This window comes from Astatotilapia calliptera, chromosome 4 (genome assembly GCF_964374335.1).
Source record: "Astatotilapia calliptera chromosome 4, fAstCal68.1, whole genome shotgun sequence".
NCBI lineage: Eukaryota > Metazoa > Chordata > Actinopteri > Cichliformes > Cichlidae > Astatotilapia > Astatotilapia calliptera.
Window position 1 is genome coordinate 16055787 of NC_137425.1, and position 21458 is coordinate 16077244.

At 42.5% G+C, this 21458-nt stretch overlaps 1 long non-coding RNA gene across 1 annotated transcript; it reads right to left on the reverse strand.

Moving 5' to 3' along the window:
• Positions 1-3087: 3087 nt before the first annotated feature.
• On the reverse strand, positions 3088-9622 carry LOC145428471 (uncharacterized). The gene is made up of 2 exons (XR_013908763.1): positions 9538-9622; positions 3088-3135 (listed from the first exon to the last, which is right to left on the reverse strand). It is a non-coding gene; the product is annotated as an uncharacterized LOC145428471 (long non-coding RNA).
• Positions 9623-21458: the final 11836 nt, after the last annotated feature.

The following is a 21458-nucleotide window of genomic DNA, read 5'->3' on the forward strand; positions in this document are numbered from 1 at the left end:
TCCGACTTCTGTTCTCGTGGACCGTTTTTTTGTGACTCTTATTTTTACAGTTACACGATCCACTTTCCGGGATTCCTTTTGTTATCTTGGGGATCTTGACGGTAACAAATTGTGGTGATTATTATTTCTCGCTCACATCACATGCTTGTTGTCTCAGCTGCTCCAGTCCATCTTCCAGGGAGGCTTGGACTGGTGGAACACCCCCACTGGCTCCTACCATCTCATCCTCGTCTTGGATTCCCTGTTTTATTAGTGTTGCAAGATGCGAGTCATGGGGAAGGATTTCCATTTTACAAACATTCTACCCCCAAAAGCAGCCTAACACGTCTGACCAGGTGACGGTAATGCTTGCAGTGTGGAGCTGGTGCAAAATATCCGTTCACAGAGAAAGGTTTAGTTTTATTAGATTGCAGGTAATCCAGCAATTTGGGGGGCGGTGTTCATCTAAATTTTGGCTTCTGCATGTTAATGGTACTAAGCCAAATCCTGCTGCACCACGAGGAAGAAACTGGGAAGCAACAACCAGCAACACTCACATTTTATACATTTTCCATGGGACTGGCCTCTATCTGGTCTCTCTCCCCCTTTTCCCCGCTTTTCCTTTCACATGCACTCCGACTCATAAATACATGCAAAGTAAAATGACATGCAGGCTCTGGGCAGTAAGGAGGCGTATCACATGGAGTAGCAGCTGAGGATATGAGACTAATCTGACAGGTGCAGGCTGGGAGAGTGACAGCATGGGAAGAGGGGGTGGAGGAAGAGGAAGGGGGTCACAGCTCAAAACAGAAGGACTGAGAAGATTAACGGTCCTCTCACTCCGGTATCCGCAGACAACATCAATTTCATCTTTATTCTCATCGTTTTTATGGACAACTGCGAACAGGCAGGGAAATCGTTATATAATCACACCTAGTTAATCACAAGAAATGGATTTTAAAGAACATCCCGATGTGAATACCTTATCTGGTTAGAGTAATAGTCCAATTAAGAGGTTTATTACCATGTAATTCCTGAGTGTGGAGCTGGGATGGGTAATTAGGCCACCATTTTGAGCCGCAGAGTTCATAAACACAAAAGAGAGTGCTGAGAAGACTGATACCTCTGTCGTGTCAGCCTCAGAAATATGTGGAATGAAATCAACTTATCATCAACTCCGAAATTAAGTAGTTAACACGCTAGAAGTCTTTTATTTATTCAACACAAACGGCAGCTATTTAGATTTATTCTCACAGGGACTAATTATGTACGTGACTAATCTTCTGGCAACTTGTTGCCAAGCCAAAACCGGAGATCCCAAGGAATTCGTTAATTGTGGTAGGCTAAAAAGTCCAAGGGATAAACCTGTCTGTCCCTCTAAAATTAAACATAGTTTCATTAGAGTACTGTAAGATAATCTGGGAACTGCTGAGAGTCTTTGGGAGCAACAGGAAGGCTATAAGGAGCGTAGGGAGGCACCTCCTGTTGTGTGCACTAAGATTATCATTAGATGATAGCTGATTGCGTTAGGGCGTTGCAGCTGAAAGGGTAACAGATAATAGGAATTGATTTGTATGATAAGTAGATAAATAAGAACATGAATACATGAATAACTTGAGCTTTTTATATAATATTAGTAAGTCCTAAGTAGTAGTTTCTGTTGACAATACTTTTTTAAAGATATAACACATTTTGGGGTCAGTTTGAAGGAAAGGCAGATATGAAATGTAAAAGTGAAGTCAGAGGTCAAATGTCACATGATACGGATGCACACTATGACACAATATTTAGAATCCCTGACAAATTTTAAAGATAAAATGCATTTTATGAAAGTTTGACCTAATTTGACCTTGAAGAAGAGGTCAGAGGTCATAAGTAACGTGATATTTAGAATCCCCATATATCGTTCCCTGTATACTCATATATTCACAATACAAACAATAGCAGTAAGAAACATAGTTTTAAATAGCTCTATATAGCATTATTGTCACATTCCCCTTCAGATCCAACTGTTGACCTTGAAGGAGAGGTCAGAGGTCAAATGTGACACAACATTTCAAACAAATTCAAACCAAAAACTAAATTTCCTGATTTTGGTCTATTTATTATATTTGTTATATGTAATAAACTCAAATTGTTGTGGTTTATATGTTGCTGATTTACTTATTTATCATCTTTTTTTCAGTTGAGGTGATAACCATAGCACCTAATTATAAGAGTTTAGGTTAATTCTTTTGCGTTATGTATGTAGGTCCTTGAATCTCTTTGAGTTTGTGATTGATGTTGTACAGTGAGTGCTTTGTCTGAGTAATTTGTCTTGACGTTATGTTGTGCAGGCTTTATAGTCGCTCTTTTTCAAACGCAGTCTCGATCTACAACTTGCTGAATAAATTAAGCAAAGTCTGTAACAGAATAGGTGCAGTTACATCTACAGTGAGGCTCAGATGAAAGCACCCAGTGGAAAATTCCTGCTTAAGTATTCATAGAGGGTGACAAGGCAACTCTGGATCAGTGTGAGTCTCAATCGTGCTCTGATATAACATTACTGACAGGCAGTTAGACTAACTTTGGCTCTGACTCTGAGTTATAATCCTCCTTGTGTCGGTCATAATTTCTATTGGTTTGCTCATTATATCGCATATACAGTATGTTACAGTGCCTGCATGCTGGTCAGAGATTGCTTTGCCTTGTCAAGGCCCCGCTGGGTTGCACACAATAAGCCTCACAGTGACAGCAGGGTGGCTGACATACAGAACATGTGTTGCATCTGTTTCCAGTGACGAGCGTCAGAATGAGAGTCCATGACCACACAGGATGTATTAACTATGGCAGGATGCAGGTGTCCAAAATTAGCGGGAAGAGTCTAATTTTAAAGAACACTTTGTTTCCAGCCTCACTTCCTATTTTAAACTGGCTGAAAAATATCAAACAGGGACAAAGGATGTGAAGTGTGCTAGGCGGGGTGTCTGGTGAGGAAAAAACCTTGGCTGAACTCTTACATTGTGTATATTTACAAATATCTATGAGGTTTTATTCAATAACTTCTGTAACTGCTCCTGAAGGTTTTTCATGTTCGAAGTAGAATAAAGGGCCATGCTCCAACTGATGTTCAGCCAGTATTTTAATCTTCTTTTCACCAGCAAACACCGTGAAAAACTATGGTGAAATGATCAATGAAAAACACGGATATTACATCAGCAGAACAAAAATTACAACTCAAATAAAACATACACACAAAGTAAATGCACCAACATACCGTGTGCGCCTTTCTACTGAACATTCATGAGCAATTGTAGTCCATATTTTCTATATTTCCACCCTTTACACAGGCCAGCATTCTCTTTGTGGCTCGAGCCTTCAGTCTCTGGTGACACGTGCTCTTAATTGAGCCTCACCCCAAAGCATGCGCACCACAAAGCGCCACACTCAGGCCCACCAGTAGGTGGCGACAACACAACATGAATCCAGATTAAACACCAAATTTTTCAACATTGCAATCACATAATAATTACATTTCAATGCGACGGCTACACTGCCACCAAAATTACAAAGGATTTCTATTTACAAGTGTTAAACAAAATTAAATCCTGTAATTTTTAATAAATTGACAATCAAACATCAACTTATGTTACAAAAAAAAAACACTTCTTAAATAAACTTATAGATCACATATTATGTTTGTGTTCTTAACCCTTGTACTACTTCACTGTAGTTTAGACCCTTTAACTAGTACCACTAGTTTCTGAACTGGTCTCTCAAGAAAAGAGACTTGTTTCAAACGTTCACCTTTCTTTCCCAGATCCTTTTGCCCTATTTGGATCTTAACCTTCCGCACTAAACCATCATCATCTTCATTGGCTTCAACCACCCTTGCCAATTTCCACTCATTTCTTGGAATATTGTCCTCCTTTAAAATCACTACATCTCCAACCTGTACATTTTGTTTAGGAGTATGCCATCGTTGTCTTAAACTAATGCTGGTTAGGTATTCCTTGCGCCACCTGCTCCAGAACAACTCTGTTAAATATTGCACCCTCCGCCACCTCTTCCTGGCGTACAAATCTTCTCTTACAAATCTACCAGGAGGCGGAAGTGGCACAGACTCTTTCATTGTGAGCAAATGATTAGGCGTCAAAGGCTCAGCACTGTTGGGGTCGTTGATTGTATCAGTAGTGAGTGGACGAAGGTTCAAAATTGACATGGCCTCATAGAAGAAAGTTCTCAATGAGGTGTCATCCAACCTCCCTGTGGCTTGGGCTAGGACAGAACTCATGACATTCCTAACAGTGTCAAATGGCAAGTCAGCCATGCGTTGTTCTTCAGCTGGCCCACGCACTTTTCTACAATTGACACACCCTTTAATGTATTTGGCCACTACCTTACTGCCACCTATGATCCAATAGCCACTTTCCCTGAGTTTGTTCAGAGTTTGGCCTCGGCCTTGGTGTTGCGTTTTCTTGTGACAGTGGTCAAGAACAAGTTGTGTGACAATGCCTTCCTTTGGAAGGATTACTGGATGATTCAATGCAAATGATGCTGAGGACTTTCTCAACCTTCCTCCAACCCTAAGCAAGTTGTCTGCCAAAATAGGATCAAGTTGATACATTTTATGAGTTTTTGGTAGTCCAGCTGAGTTTTGACTGAACCATTTGAGCTCTTCTTTAAAGACTTCCCTCTGTGCTGCCTGGAGGAGTACAAAAGCGGCCATTTGTCTTTCTTTTACACTAATGGGTCCTGAGTTATCTCTCCTTGCAAGTCTTTTAATTCTTGCCACAACGTTAAGAGCTGTATCCCAATTGGAAAATCTTGAGAACCTCTCAAGAAAGCTGTTTTCTTCAAGGGCATTTGTCTTCAGGACCTTTACTTCTGGGTCCCCAACAAGAAGATTAGGGGAATGTTGGTTTGTGACAATTTCCCTTTCCCATAGGAATTTAGGTCCAGTGAGCCAATTCGAGCTTAGCAGATCTGCCACCTTGAGGCCCCTAGACACGTGATCAGCTGGATTTTGATCAGATTCAATGTAAAACCATTGCTTCGGATCAGTAGAGTCTCTTATTTTCTGAACTCGATTTGCCACAAAGACATGAAAGCGACGAGCATCATTCTTTATGTATCCAAGCGTCACTTTAGAATCTGTCCAGAAAAACTCCTCGTCAATTTTCCGCTCGAGCTCTGACCTGAGGAAGTTACTTACAGCTGCAGAAACTGCAGCTGCAGTGAGCTCAAGGCGTGGGATAGTGATTATTCTTGTGGGTGCCACTCTGGCTTTACCCATGACCAGTGCACAATGCACGTTCTTATCAGCAACAATCCTGATGTATGAACATTGTCCATAGCCACTGCTGCTGGCATCCGAAAAATGATGCAGCTCAATTTTTTTGACCTTGCCAAAGTTCTCAGGAACAAGGCATCTTGGTATTTCAATCCTTTTTAGATTCTCCAAGTCACCGAGCCATGCTTTCCATTTGGTCTCTAGTGCCGGAGGAATAGGATCATCCCATCCCACTCCGCGTTTGCACATTTCCTGGAGTACTTGTTTTCCTGTCAAAATGTAGGGTGAGAGAAAACCTAACGGGTCATACACACTAGCAACTGTTGCTAGAATTCCTCGGCGTGTGGCTGGCCTTTCTTTGAGGGCTACACTGAATGAGAACACGTCAGCCTCTATGTTCCACTTTACTCCCAGCATACTTTGCATTTGAATTACAGAGTAGTTCAGGTTTACATCTTTGGTCTTGCTGGCTCGTTCTGTTTCTGGGATAATGCTCATGACCTCCTTGTTGTTGCATGCAAATTTGTGCAAGCGCAGTTTCCCTTTTGCACAGACCTCTTGTGCTTCACAGACCAGCTGCTTGGCTTCCCTGACTGAATCAATGCTGATTAGCCCGTCATCCACATAAAAGTTTTTGTGAATGAATCTGGCTGCCAGCGGGTAGTCCTTTTTTTGTTCCCTGGCGAGATACTTCATGCCATAGTTAGCACATCCCGGTGATGATGCCGCTCCAAAAATGTGCACTCGCATGCGATACTCCTTAGGCTCAGTATCTGTATTCCCGTCCTTCCACCACAGAAACCTTAAGAAGTCTCGATCCTCTGGGTTGACATGGAAGCGATGAAACATTTTTTCCACATCACACATAATTGCTATTTGATGCTCTCGAAATCTGCACAAAACCCCTGCCAGAGCATTAATCAAGTCTGGGCCTGTGAGTAGGTGGTCATTTAAAGAGATGCCTTCGTGTTTAGCAGAGCAGTCGAAAACAACTCGAATTTTCTCTGGCTTCCTGGGATGATACACGCCATGGTGCGGAATGTACCATGTGTTACTACCTGATGTGCCATCTGCTTCCTCTGCATCACCATCTTTAAAGACACTATTCATGAACTTGATGTAGTCTTCCTTGTACTTTGGGTTCTTATCCATTTTTCCTTTTAAACGTTTCAAGCGAAACATTGCAAGCTGCTTGTTATTTGGAAGCTGTGGGCGTTCTCTAAAAGGCAGAGGCATTTCTAAATGGCCTTCCTCATTGTAGTGAATGTTCTCATTCAGCATCTCTAGAAACTGAATGTCCTCTTGAGATACACTCCCTTCTTTATGGTTTGTGTCCAGAAAGTCATTTTCAAGTGCTTTAATCACAGAAGCAGGCGTGACAGATGGCAGCTCCTTTACTGTGACACGATGACAGATCCCTGCTGCTCCCATTGAACTTTTCCATGGCTTAATGGCTCCCACGATACTCCACCCTAAGTCTGTTTTTATTGCATAGGGATCATAATCCTTTCCTGGTATGACTTCCCTTGGCTTTAGCGCTCTTGCACAGTCGTAACCGATGAGAAGAGCTATAGGACAGTCCAAGAGATCTGGCATTTCATTTGCAATGCTAAGTAGATGGGGCCACTTCTTTGCTGTCTCTCGAGTTGGAATAGTGTGTTTCTCCAATGGAATGTACTCTTGAGTGTAGGTTGGTGGCAAGTCAATGTACTTTTCTGAGTTGTACCCTCTTACCCTCAGTCCATCCACTCTTTGACTAGGTACAATCGAACACCTGTCAGTCATTGTTGTCAGCTTTAGCTTCACTGGTTCCCTGCTTGCCTGTATCTTTTCACAAATATCTTGGTCAATAAATGTGTTGCTGCTTTGGGTGTCTAGCAGAGCATAAACCAATGTCTCTTGATTCTTCGCTGATGAAGAAAGCCACACTGGAACAATCATTGAAGTGCAATCATTGTTGCCCACTCTCACACTGCACGATACGGTGGCTGCATTCTCCTCTTCTGATGGTGGTTCAGGTTCATCTCCCAGTGGAGGATCTTCATGGAGAGGAGAAGGGTGGCTTCGTCTGCAGACATTACATGTTGCTCTCTGTCGACAGTTTTTGGAAATGTGGCCGACTCGCAGACAAGCAAAGCACATATTGTTGTCCCTAATAAACTGTTTCTTTTCTTCAAGCGGCATTGCTGTAAACTTTGCACATTTATAGATAAAATGATTTTGCTTGCAGCAGATACATTCAAGTTTCTGTTTGTTCTGAGTTGAGGAAGGGTTGGGTTTTGATTTTCTTTGGCTCTGAACTGGAGTTGTGTTCTTCACATCTTTAGACCCATTTGCTGATGTCACCAGGACACTGGCCTTCAGACGTTTTTGTTCTTTCTCAGGTTTTTCAAATGTGTTTTTTAAGGCAAACAGAGAAGAAACAGGATTACATGCTATACGCGCCTCTTCAGCCACAAAGTCCGCAAATTCTGCAAACCCTGGATATGCCTTTTCTTCATCCAGTAATTTTGTGACATAACGATTCCAGCGGGTTGTGGCCCAGTCAGGAAGTTTCAGCAATATTTTTTGATTTTCTTCACAATCATCTAAAACCTTGAGGCCTTGGACGTGAGGCATAGCATTCTTACAAGAAATGAGGAAATCACTAAACTCTCTCAATTTAAGTGACTCCTTTGGACCAATCTTTGGCCAACTGCTTAGTTTTCCCCTAAAGGCTCTTTGAACTACAAATGGGTGTCCATAGCGTTTGTTCAGAGCATCCCAAGCTTGTTTGTAAGCTTCCTCGTCACTTCGATAAAATGTCCCTTCTAAAACACAGAGAGCTTCTCCACCAATGTACTTCTTCAAGTAGAACAGCTTATGGGCTGAATCTGTGCAGCTAGTCTCGATAAGCGCCTTAAAGCAAGTGCTCCACTCAACAAATTTAAGTGGGTCTCCTGTAAATGTAAACGGCTCTGGCACTGGGAGTCTAGACATTACTAAGGACTCTTTTAATGCCTGCACCAGAGAGAGCTCACTTTCTTTTGGCACCACTTGAGTATCATAGTGAGGGGCGTGAACACTTTGTGAGGTCAGGATGAATTTACCTTCAGAGTGAGGAGGTGCAGTGCTCTGAGGAACTTGGGTGCATGGGGGACTGCTAAGTGGTTTAGGAAGCTGGCTGAAAGACAAAGTACTCCTTACTTCACAATTTCTTATTTCAGCATTCATTTTTGATTCCTCTTCAGCATATACATTGTATTCTGCCTGAATGACCTCAAGATCTCTTTGATTTTCCAACATTTTCAATTGCTCTTGTTGAGCTAATATCTCCTTTCTCCGGGCAGATATTTCCATTTCTCTGTTTATTTCAGCTTGCTTTGATGCCAGTCGTGCTGCTGCCTCTGCTTTCCTTGCAGATACATGACTTCCTTGCTGACTATGGCTGTGCTGGCTATTTCTTCCAGCTCTAGACACAGTTGAGCCATAAATTGATTCTGCACCTTCTCTTTGGAGTAACTGAAGGAGTGATTCTTTTACAGCTCCTGCATCAAACTCTTTGTCAACATCTGCGTAACGCCTTTTCAGAAGTATCATCATCTCAGCAGAAACTGAAGTACAGCTATCCATCTTTCTTCTCATATCTTGAGATGGTGTAGTCAGTGCACGTAAAGCCACATAATCTTGCTGTAGGTCTAACTCACATTTTTCTACTGACTTGATCATTTCAGCTAATTCTGCTTTAGAACATTCTTCTTTAAGTTTGGACCTAGTGAGCTGAATTTCTGCCTTAAAGTTTAAATATGTTGACATAAACTTTCTTTCTTTGCTTGTTATCTCTGTCTGTTTAAACTCACGCATTTTTTCTGTTAGTTGCCTTTGACGGTCTGTCCATCTCACCTCTGCGTCAGGTTTAGATGATGGCTGAGGCAGCCCTATTTTGTGTATTTCAAGGTCTCCATAAATTTCTCCTAAGCGTGCTTCAACTTCTTCTCTTTCTGCATCTTCAAGTTCAGTTTCTAATTTCTTTTCTAACTGTGCCTTTTCATCTTCTAAGGCTATAAGTATTTGCTCAAGGATATGAGTTTCTTGTGTACTCTGCTCCATTACAATGTTTTGAACCAACAACTTAGAACAATAAAAGGAAACTTACCCAGAGTACACTACCTTAAATATCAAACAGCACAGTAATAAACTTTCAATAAATGAACAAATGTACAATATCTACACCATACAATTTTCTTTTTGGCCTTTTCTTAGATCTCTTTATGCAGTTCAAACGTTTCGCTGATGTAAGAACTCACAGTCTACTCTTCCACGTGGGCTGCCGTCTTGGAAGAATGGCGTGCAGGGCTCTGGCTGCTTGCTCCATAACAGGCCACGTTTTTCACTGTAACTGCTTCTGAAGGTTTTTCATGTTCGAAGTAGAATAAAGGGCCATGCTCCAACTGATGTTCAGCCAGTATTTTAATCTTCTTTTCACCAGCAAACACCGTGAAAAACTATGGTGAAATGATCAATGAAAAACACGGATATTACATCAGCAGAACAAAAATTACAACTCAAATAAAACATACACACAAAGTAAATGCACCAACATACCGTGTGCGCCTTTCTACTGAACATTCATGAGCAATTGTAGTCCATATTTTCTATATTTCCACCCTTTACACAGGCCAGCATTCTCTTTGTGGCTCGAGCCTTCAGTCTCTGGTGACACGTGCTCTTAATTGAGCCTCACCCCAAAGCATGCGCACCACAAAGCGCCACACTCAGGCCCACCAGTAGGTGGCGACAACACAACATGAATCCAGATTAAACACCAAATTTTTCAACATTGCAATCACATAATAATTACATTTCAATGCGACAGCTACAACTTCTAAACAGAAGGTGAAATGTTGAAGCTGATCTATATTGTGTCGTTTTGTTACAGTTTTGCTCCTCTGGTTTATCTGTATAACTACACCCAATCCTTGGAGTTGGCCTTGAATGCTTCTAACAAAAAATATACTCAAAAACATTAAAGGAACACCCTGAAAACACATCGGACCTTAGTAGGAAAAAAAAACCTTGCTGGATGAGGCAGGCTAGTCTGTTTTGCCAAACCTTTATTGCAGCATGAGACCGGGTGTTATTATGCACCACGAGGAACCCAGGACCCACTGCACACCGGGTCCAAGGACTTCATCCTTCAAATGCCTGTTGCAGTATGCCTGTTGCAGTCTGTGCATCATGACATGAATAAGCCTCCCAGACCATCACCGACCAACCACAAAACTGATGTTACAGGCAACACAATGTTTCCTAGCTCCACGCTCTCGAGACTGTGCCGGGAAACACAGCAAACCTTCTGACAATGGCACTTAATCAATGCAGCATGGTGGAAGAGTTGGACTATCTGTACAACCTCCAAATGCAATACTAGTGAAGAAACAGCCAGAAAGCACGAGCAGTGAGAAAATATCAGTGGCCTCCACCTGAAAAACCATTCTTGATTTGGGCGTCGTGTCATTGTTGCTTCTCTAGTGCACCTGTTGCTAATTTCATTAACCCCAAAGCAGCTGAAACTGATTAACAACCCCCTCTGCTTCTTAACTAACCAGATCAATATCCCAGAAGATTAGCTGGCTTGATGCTATACTCTGATTAAAAAGTGTTCCTGTAATGTGTACGTTCAACAGAATGCCTGCTGTAGAAGGGTGGTTTTTGCACCTTGTAAAGACAGGTTTTTAACAGTTGGATTACATCACTCATATTCAACCAATACTTTGGAATAAATATTAAGATATCTCAGCCCCTCCTTTATTTATTTATTTTTTAAATACTGCTCTCATCATAGCCTTAACTTTAAGCAAATTGCAAACTACATCACCAAAGGTTGTACATTCTGCACATAATCCGTCCACCACATTGACATAAACCCTCCTTAAACCTGAGAGGTCATGGCCTTCTGAGGTAACCTTGCCCCGAAGAAAGAGGATTAATGGCAAAGATCATCTATATGTCAACTAGTCATGTCATCTTAAAACAATACAGTATATCAGGATACTCTGAACAAAGACACACACACACCTCTTCTTATCTGACCTCTTCAAAGACCACAACAGGGACTTTTGTGTGCTCGTTTTCACCCAGTGAGCTTTGGAGATCTTTCTTTCAGCTCCTCGGGTTTCTCAGTGGCTTTATGGTTTAACCTTTGCAAGGTCAGGGTGAGGTCAGGGGAATAAAGGCAGCTCCAGGATTTACCTTTCCTCCTCTATCATCCACAGTCACTGCGCCCACATGCTGAAAGTGACATATTGTTTTTAAAGCCTGTTTCAAGGACTGGGTCTGGTTTCAGAAGACCTGCAACTACAGGAAGCCCACGGGAGTAGACAAAAGAAAAGCAAATATAGAAACGTTGCCGGTGCTGTCAAATTCATTAAGATCTTGTCTTAATTTGTTTGGTTTTTTGTAGGTGTGTCCTAAAGTTGATGATCTTTTATTATCAGAAATAACACAGAGTAGTAAAAAAGTAGAAAAAAATAAAGTAGTGCTCAAAAGAGGAAGGAGAGAATATAGCAGGAGGAGAAAACTGCCAGGACTTTGATCAGTGCTGTCAATGAATTTGCTGCACACAGGGACTAAAGGATGGTGGTCTGATGTTGTGAGTAGTTTACAGAATTGAACATTTTTACCTCTTATATGTTAAAAATAATTCATATTGTAATGTATGTGTGTGATATGTGGTACAATGGAAATGGCTGCTGAATGAGGTATTCTATAAATGAGTGTGCTTGTTTGGCATGTTGACCCATGCAGTCTGAAAACAATGAAAACAATACAAAACTTGCAATGCTGCCATCCTCCCCAGCTGTGCTCCATGTTTATCCCACATATCTGACAATGTTAGCAAAATGATAAGAATGGAAAAGTTTGTTAATTGACTCTTAGTGTTTCTATTTAGTTTATGGTAGTTTACAGTTTATCTAGAGACTGTATATAAACAATGGATATTGTCATTATGGCATTACTCTATGTTGAAGCCTTCAGACAGCTGGGAAAAAAAGAACAAAAAATATAAAAAAAAATAAAACACTTACTGGAAAAAGCTGAACAGCAGACCTCTTGAATGTTTTTAGTGCAACCGAATATAGTCAACAAAATAAAATCACACCCACTTGTCAATCAAGGCAATCACATCCTTAACTAGGCATATCTACAAGCCTAGATAAACTTGTAGCAGCTCCAAAATGTTAAAATGTAACCATAATTCAAATGTTGTGACTGGGATAATTAGTTCTAGTGACCAAAATCATTTAGTGTGCCGCTGAAGTTAAACTGATTAACATGGATTGGATAAGAAGTTAACAAAAATGGATGGGTGCCTGGATATGTTAATTTCTGTTGTAAATATGACCATTTTTTACATGATTCTTTAGTTTTGGATCCAGCCTCGTGTGGCCATTGCAGGAATTCCAGTTTTTGGCACTTTCCCATAAAAGCTATACTATACGCTTCTTCTGGGCTATATTCTCAGCAGCATATTGTAGCGGGCCAGGGCTGTTCGGGGTTCTGTTTGTACAGTTATGTTTTGTTTATGTTGCCATAGTGACGAGTGACGCCCTCTCGCTGCGACAGTGTGTCCTTCCGGGGTCAGAGGGCGCCCTGTGTGTTGTTGTTGTTGTTGCTGTGCTGTTGCCACGCTGAGCAGTTAGCTAGCGGCAGTGTTCTTCTGCAGATGTCAATAAACGGCTGTGCTCCCTGGCTAGCTCACGGGAAGCAAGACCAAACGACACCTCCGTCTCCTCCTTGTCTGAACTCGCCACATTGGTGTCAGAAGTGGGATGATGGTGGCACCCCATGTTCTGACCCGAGTGACTTTTCCCCCGCGGGTCGTGACCGGCCGGTGCGCCAAAAGAAGGCACCTTGACATTTGCAGGACTTTGTGTGGGGCAATGGGGTCGTCGGGGACGACTGACCCCTTAGGTGGGGGCTATGTAGCGGGTCAGGGCTGTTCGGGGTTCTGTTTGTACAGTTATGTTTTGTTTATGTTGCCATAGTGACGGGTGACGCCCTCTCGCTGCGACAGTGTGTCCTTCCGGGGTCAGAGGGCGCCCTGTGTGTTGTTGTTGTTGTTGCTGTGCTGTTGCCACGCTGAGCAGTTAGCTAGCGGCAGTGTTCTTCTGCAGATGTCAATAAACGGCTGTGCTCCCTGGCTAGCTCACGGGAAGCAAGACCAAACGACACCTCCATCTCCTCGTTGTCTGAGCTCGCCACATTGGTGTCAGAAGTGGGATGATGGTGGCACCCCATGTTCTGACCCGAGTGACTTTCCCCCCGCCGGTCGTGACCGGCCGGTGCGCCAAAAGAAGGCACCTGGACATTTGAAAGCAAAAAACAAGCGCAAATTCAAACGCGATTTCAATATGTCACATATTGACAGTGGCTCACCGATGCAATGACATAATTACCCAGCTACATTTCCGAAAGAATGCAAAAGCATTGACATATATTTTTCCTTCTTACAATAGCCCGACGGGCAGGGCAGAGATAGATTTTGGTAGCCCGACTGGAAAAATCGCTAGCCCCGGGACGTCGGGCTAGCAATTTTGCAAGCCCTGTGTTACAGGCATGGCCCTTTAAGGATGAAGCCTGATGGAAAATGTATTCGGGATGTGTGTAGCGGGACTGCCTGGTGTGTGTGTGAAGAGAGAGAGCGGAGAAGGGGAAAAAGTAACGGTTAGCTACAGAAGAGACGAAAAGAAAATAAATAAAAGGAATATAATAACTCCCTCGACAGCCAGAGTTGTGTCGGCGATGCTCGCTGTGAGTAAACTGTTTCAGCCCACTGTACGCGGTGTTCGTGCCTTAGAGAAGAAATAAAGTTCGGTGAAGCAGTTTCCTACGCCTCCTTCGATCTTTTTGCTAGCGGAGTTGACCTGTATAGTAAGCTGTTGCCGGTGTTGTGCCAAAAAGTGATTGTCTGCCAAAAACTGATTTCCAGTGTTTCTGTGTATTTTTTATGTGTAATATCTTTACGTATGTTCGTAAATAGACTTCGGTGAACAGGGGATACAAAGGGGTTACATAAAGAATTAAAAAATTATCTGTTTTTTAAGTATCTTTACAACTTGTACTTACATTATAACCAATCCGGTCCTTTATCCCCACTTAAAATATTTTTACAGAACTATTGTAATATTTGCTGCCATTTCTGCTGTCCTGTTGGGCAACTTACTCTTACAAAATACATTTTTAATGTTAATGAGATTTTTTTTACTGCATAAATAAAGGTTATATAAAAGTCGCTGCCAAAAACTGATTGCGGCTTGTATCTTGCTACACGAATGTTGTTTGTGGCTCAAGATGACTTTATGTCATCCATAAGGGATGCATTTGACATATGTTTAACATATTATAGCCCAACAAGTTACTTATAGCACTTTAAATATGAGCAATCGCTTTTTGGCAAATACCGGAAATCAGTTTTTGGCAGACAATCACTTTTTGGCACAGTTACGGAACCTTCAAGTAACTGCCAGAGGTTTCCTTACTACGGTTCGGGGCCGCGGATCTGGCGCGGTAACACCTGCATCTGATTGAGGAATCACTCATCTTTGGAAAAGAGAGTTTATTACAGAGAAATGGCTCTTTCCAAAATAAAAGCTATACTATACGCTTCTTCTGGGCTATATTCTCAGCAGCATATTGTAGCGGGCCAGGGCTGTTCGGGGTTCTGTTTGTACAGTTATGTTTTGTTTATGTTGCCATAGTGACGGGTGACGCCCTCTCGCTGCGACGGTGTGTCCTTCCGGGGTCAGAGGGCGCCCTGTGTGTTGTTGTTGTTGTTGCTGTGCGGTTGCCGCGCTGAGCAGTTAGCTAGCGGCAGTGTTCTTCTGCAGATGTCAATAAACGGCTGTGCTCCCTGGCTAGCTTACGGGAAGCAAGACCAAACGACACCTCCATCTCCTCGTTGTCTGAGCTCGCCACATTGGTGTCAGAAGTGGGATGATGGTGGCACCCCATGTTCTGACCCGAGTGACTTTTCCCCCGCCGGTCGTGACCGGCCGGTGCGCCAAAAGAAGGCACCTGGACATTTGCAGGACTTTGTGTGGGGTAATGGGGTCGTCGGGGACGACTGACCCCTTAGGTGGGGGCTATGTAGCGGGTCAGGGCTGTTCGGGGTTCTGTTTGTCAGAGGTGTGGACTCGAGTCACATGACTTGGACTCGAGTCAGACTCGAGTCATTAATTTTATGACTTTAGACTTGACTTGAAAAAATGTTCTAAGACTTGTGACTTGACTTGGACTTTTACACCAATGACTTGGGACTTGAATTGGACTTGAACCGGTTTACTTGAAAAGACTTGATATTTTACCCCAAATATAAAATTTAACATGCATATTATATAGAGATTGAAAATGTGACGTCATTCACGGGTAGAACCGCAAAGGATTCTGGGAACTCGTGGCAAGAGGTACTAGCGCACGCAGGCTTTCAATTAAAATCAGTCACACAGCGATAAAAAGAAACACAAAAATGTCAAGAAGCCGTTGTATTATTAACTGCAATAGCCGGTCGCATGACAGCCACGGGAAGCCGACGGGTAAAGAGATCGGTTGTTATCGGATTACGTCGTTGAAGAGAAATTGTTCGAGCCATGTTTCCGAAGTGACAAAGACGCGACTGGATTGCAGCCATTCAAAGATCAAATATAACGTCCCAGAACCCTCCAGCTCACAGGTTAGTCTGCTCCAAGCATTTACACAAAGGTCAGGGTTTTTTAGTAGTTAATATGTCATTTTCATAACATAATTGGTGATATAGGTTACAAGCAAGTCTGGCGCTGAACAGAAATTGTCGCGCTATGCTCCTTTATTTATTGTGTTTATTGTGCATAAATAGTGAATTGTCCTGACACAATATTGCGTTTCGCCTCTGTTATTATGGTACATTGACAAAAACATATACTTTTATTCACAGGATAAAACAGGTTTTTTGTATCACTAATTGTCCAGTACGATTACAGCATACAGTATTATTGTCACTGCTACATTTCTGTGATGCTACCAGAAATTATTTCCACTACTAATTAATTACCGTTGAGCTCAAAGGTCCTATTAATAAACGGTTAAGGAATGTGTATTTATGACAACAATTTGTGAGACTGGTAAACTTATGATACGTACGATGGTCTTTCGTTCTACACGGTGCATTTCAAGGTCCTGCACCCATCCGTCGGTAAACTGTACCTGGGCTTGTTGCAGTGACCGGAAGTTACTAAACTTCATGAGTGTATGCACTCACTCCAAGAACCGTATGATTATAAATATGCATATAAATATGCTACGATGAGATAGCTGACTTCATCTAACTAGCAAATGTTTTCAAGGCTACGTTGGTGATGCAGTTTTTTTTTTTAAATGATATTTTTAAAAAAAATATCATTTATTTATGTATGATATTTTTGTCATGCGATTTCAAAGCCGGTCCTACAACCGCATCCAAGAATAACATGCAGCTTATCACAGAACTGTCGGTGAAAATTATTCTTGGAGCTAGGTTTAATTGAGCTGCATTTTAAAGAGGTGCAATTTCACAATTTGTGTATATTTTCTAAGTTCACTATTTTGTCATGTGTTGAGAAAAACACAGATTAAAAAATTACATGGTCTAATATTTACATTTAGCATATAACTGCAACATGCTTTTTTTTTTTTTTTTTTTTTAAAGACTCGAAAGGACTTGAAATTCAAAGTTTCAGACTTGTGACTTGACTCGGACTTTTACACCAGTGACTTGAGACTCGACTCTGACTTGCCTGACATTACTTGAGACTTGACTTGAGACTTGAGGATAAAGACTTGAGACTTACTTGAGACTTGCAAAACAATGACTTGGTCCCACCTCTGCTGTTTGTACAGTTATGTTTTGTTTATGTTGCCATAGTGACGGGTGACGCCTTCTCGCTGCGACGGTGTGTCCTTCCGGGGTCAGAGGGCGTTCTGTGTGTTGTTGTTGCTGTGCGGTTGCGCTGAGCAGTTAGCTAGCGGCAGTGTTTTTCTGCAGATGTCAATAAACGGCTGTGCTCCCTGGCTAGCTCACGGGAAGCAAGACCAAACAACACCTCCGTCTCCTCCTTGTCTGAGCTCGCCACAATATTAAACATATCAGGTTCCCATAAGGAGAATCATGTGCTAACGGCTGTCTAAATGACTCGGGTAAAGTTTGTAGTATGCATGCTTGTTGTTTTTGTCTTTGCACTAGGATGATGTCGGTGTAAATGTGCAGTCATATTGGTTGTGTTCCCACTAGTGCTGTCAGCGTTAATCTCGTTGAAATGACGTTAACCCACAACACGGCAAATCTCCGTTAACGAGCTACCCCTGCGTGGGGCTAGACAGCCAACACGTTTATGAGCTAACTGCGCTAACACACTAGTTCCCACCCATGTAATTGAGCATTGCGTGGCACATCCAACATACTGTTTTACTTTAGTCCATGACGCGCTTACCTTCAGGGTCATATGTCACATGAAAACCAAAATAATTCCAAACGCCAGATCTGAATGAGGGTGGGGGAGGTTCAATTTGCCATGTTGCAAGGAGAGCTCAACTTCTGTCTTGCTAGCTTGCCCTGCGCTCTTCCTTCTGACGATGCTGTCTGTGTTGAACGCTCAGTGGATCTGCGCTCGACAGTGCAGCCTAGGCCTAGTAGTCGAACGCAGATTCACTGAGCGCTCAACGCAGACAGCATCGTCAGAAGGAAAGTTGATAAAATAAATTACAAATTTTGTATTGTTCGATACATATGCGTACCGAACCGAAAGCACTGTATCGAACAGTTCAATATCGATACGAGTATTGTTGCACCCCTAGTAACTATATAATTGTAGCATTTCTTCTGTTCAGCATATGTTAGCATGCGAGCATGATGGTAAACATAGTAAGCATTATACCCTCATTATAGTCACTGTGAACACGCTGATGTATTTAGCACAAACAGCCTCACAGAAGCACTAGCGTGGCTGTACACAAACAGCTGAGCTGATATCAGGGAGACTGCTGCAGAGTTATATAAAAGTCTACAGCCTGTCTCATATTTTCTCTTTCAAACACTTCTTTCAGCCCTTGCTGTAACCTCTCGAGGTCTCACGTTACCTCCACTCTTCTGCACAATTACCCAATGAAGTAGAAGCTACTGTGTTTGGCGTGCGGATGAGTTTGCATAGGGGTAGGTTAGGGGCGGGGTTGGGTGGAGGGGGAAAGCTTTTGTTTTTCTTTTCCTTTTTTTCACCCATTCTGACTGGAGAGTTCTCCATATGTGTGAAGTCCTGAAGTGAGAAAAGATTGGGGACATGGATTTTGGGGTGGGGGATTATTGGACGAGATCACAGGGATGCCTTTACAGATTGCATGCAAAGCCCATCAGATTTTAACACAGTCAATCTGCTTTCAGTGTGCAGACATAATGCTAACCCCCCATGTGTGGATCAGACACCACACAGACAGATAATCCTTCCTAAAGTCTGTCATTTGATGTCGACCCCCCATCCCCAAGAAAGGCATCCATGTGTTATGCATACTTACATGCATGTTCTTGCACACACTAGCAAGGATTTGGGGTCACAGCATGCAAATGCTCTTTGGGTTTGGGGGTGTTACTGATTTAGTACCCTGGCCAGATGCAAACACACACCACTGACACAGTGTAGTCTGAATAACAGTGCACAGCAAACCTGTCCAATAAAAGTAACATTTGATTTGTGTAGAGTAAAAGCTTCCCTAAGTAATAACAACCCTGTTAATGTTTCATTCATATCTAATATACTTTAAGTCCATCAATCCATCAGCACAATAGCAGTCATCTCTTCTGTATCAACACAGCAAATCTCTTCATCTGCTGCTCTTCATCTTTGCGTCCTTCTCCATTTCTGCACCTCAGCACTTTACTTCTCAAACATCTTCCTCCCTCTCAGCATTCCCATCACGTCCTCGTCTCCCCATTTGCTCAGATTTGAGGTTTTATTCTCGGGGTAAGATGCAGAGACTGTTTGATATGTAACTGATACATTTCACAGTTCTGCAGCTCAGAGGAGAGCTGCACTCCTTAGCCTACACCTTGCTCGGTGTGTGTTTTTGAACGGCTCTGTGAGCTCGATCACATAAACGGAACTGTCAGAACGAGAGAGCGGGACCAGACTCAGGAAGGAAGGAGCTCTGCTCACATGAATCTCCGCTGGACGGCCCAGCAAAAGGAGCGCTGCCATTTTTGGGAGCAAGGAACCATCTCCTAGGTGAGTGCCATAGCAACAGCCAACGTGGGCCCCAGCTTTCCGAGCTGTCCTTTTCAAGCTTCCAATCAAAAGTGGCAGGCCAGGTTTTTGTTGTTATGTGGCGTCTCCTACCCTCTCTCTTGGCCATTCTTCTGCCTCTCCTTTTCTCTGCCTCTGTGACATGGGCCTGGCCTTGTTCACCAGGGAGGCTGTGAGAAGACTGTAGAGGGAGAGGCTCTGTGGGAAAATGTTGCCAGACAACACAGGGGTATGTGACAGCGAGGGTAAGCTAATATTGTCTAAGTGGGGGGAAAGGGGTATATTAGACGTTTAGATTGTCAGATTGTCAATAGTCCGCTACTGTGGTATGTAAATTATGCAAACTGCAAATTTAACGCTTTAACTCACACCACAGAGCGTCATATTTAAACACAAACCAACATGCCTGTAAAATAACTGCCCTGATTCCCTCAAGTCTGTCAGCTTCAAGACTTTGTACTTGTTCTCAAACATACTTTTAATTTTGCCTCACGGTCCCATTAAATATTTTACCTTAGAGAAATTAATTTTCTAAACATCCTGCTATTTTGTGGGAAGATCACGTCTTGAAATCTCACTACTTTCTGAGCTTTTGATTTTGGTTTTGCTTGTCAGGTTGTTTTTCATACAGTTAATGTGACTTGTGCATTTTTTATTTATTTGCAGATGGCGGATGGTGGAAGATGGTGACTCTGTGTGTGGACTGGGAGCTGTTTTAGCAGTATAATATGTTGCACTTCACTCCTCCCTTCCCGAGGAGCTTCTGCCCTGAGGATGGCACAGTAGTGCATTAAATAGCTAATCTGGTTGTTTGTATGTTGTTTGCAGAGCATGCATGTTTTTGTGCCCTTCCCATGCTTGGTTTCTCTCCAGGGACTTTGGCTTCCTAACTAAAGTCCAAAGGCAAGCTGATTCTGAACGGGCTGTGGTCCACCAGCCAGCAATGCTAGTCCATCACAGGCTGACAGACAACCATACACACAGCTCTGTGGTTGTCTGTCAGCCTGTGATGGACAAGCAACCTGACCACATGTGCGCCTTGTTTTCCCCTGCTACAAACACAGACAGGTAATGATTCCTCTTTATGAGAATGAGATACTTTCAGCTCTCCTCTTGTCTCCTAGGTCAACATGAGTTTTTACACCAGATCCCCTTCATGATGTAACCCCAACAGAGATTTGCATCTCCAGCTGGATTCGATCCAGAGACCTTTTGGTTGTCGAGCGAATGTGTAAATCATCCCTCATAACGAAACTAAAAGTCTTGATCTGACGTCATAAATGTAGTCAAGTAGTTTTCTGAGATAGTGTGCTGATCACTGATCAAAGTAAAGTAATTCAGGCTGCAGTGGTTGTTATTTTGAGCGTTTCTGTATTGCCAACTTTAATGTTTAAAAAACAGAAAAGGTGTTGGGCTGAAAGCTCGCATACCGCAAGAAGCCACTTGCACACCTGCTCTTCATCAGACCATGAAGACGATGACCCTGATGACACTTTGGCTTCTAACCAAATGGCCACAAAACTAATGATACCCCCATCAGCCAGAGTGGGTAGTGCTAATGAGCAAATACTATGCTAATATGCTGAATTAACATGTCAGTCTTGGTTCTACATGATAAACAGCATGCTGTTACCGTGTTAGCATGCCGATTTAAAGATGTGTTCAAAGCACAGCATCACAGAGCTTCAATATGAAACGTGGTGGAAATGTGGTTGGTGTGGCAGAATTATATTTTAAGTATTAGTTCGTAATTTTAGATTCTTTGCTGTTGTTGATGTATTACAGAGTAATGGGCAAAAGTCTTGAGCCACCCGTCATTTCTTTATATTTTACTTCCAAGGAGCCAGAGCAACAATCCTCCAGGCTTTCTGAAGGTCTTCCAAAGTTTTTCTTTGGACATTGGCTGCTTTTTTACAGATTTTCAG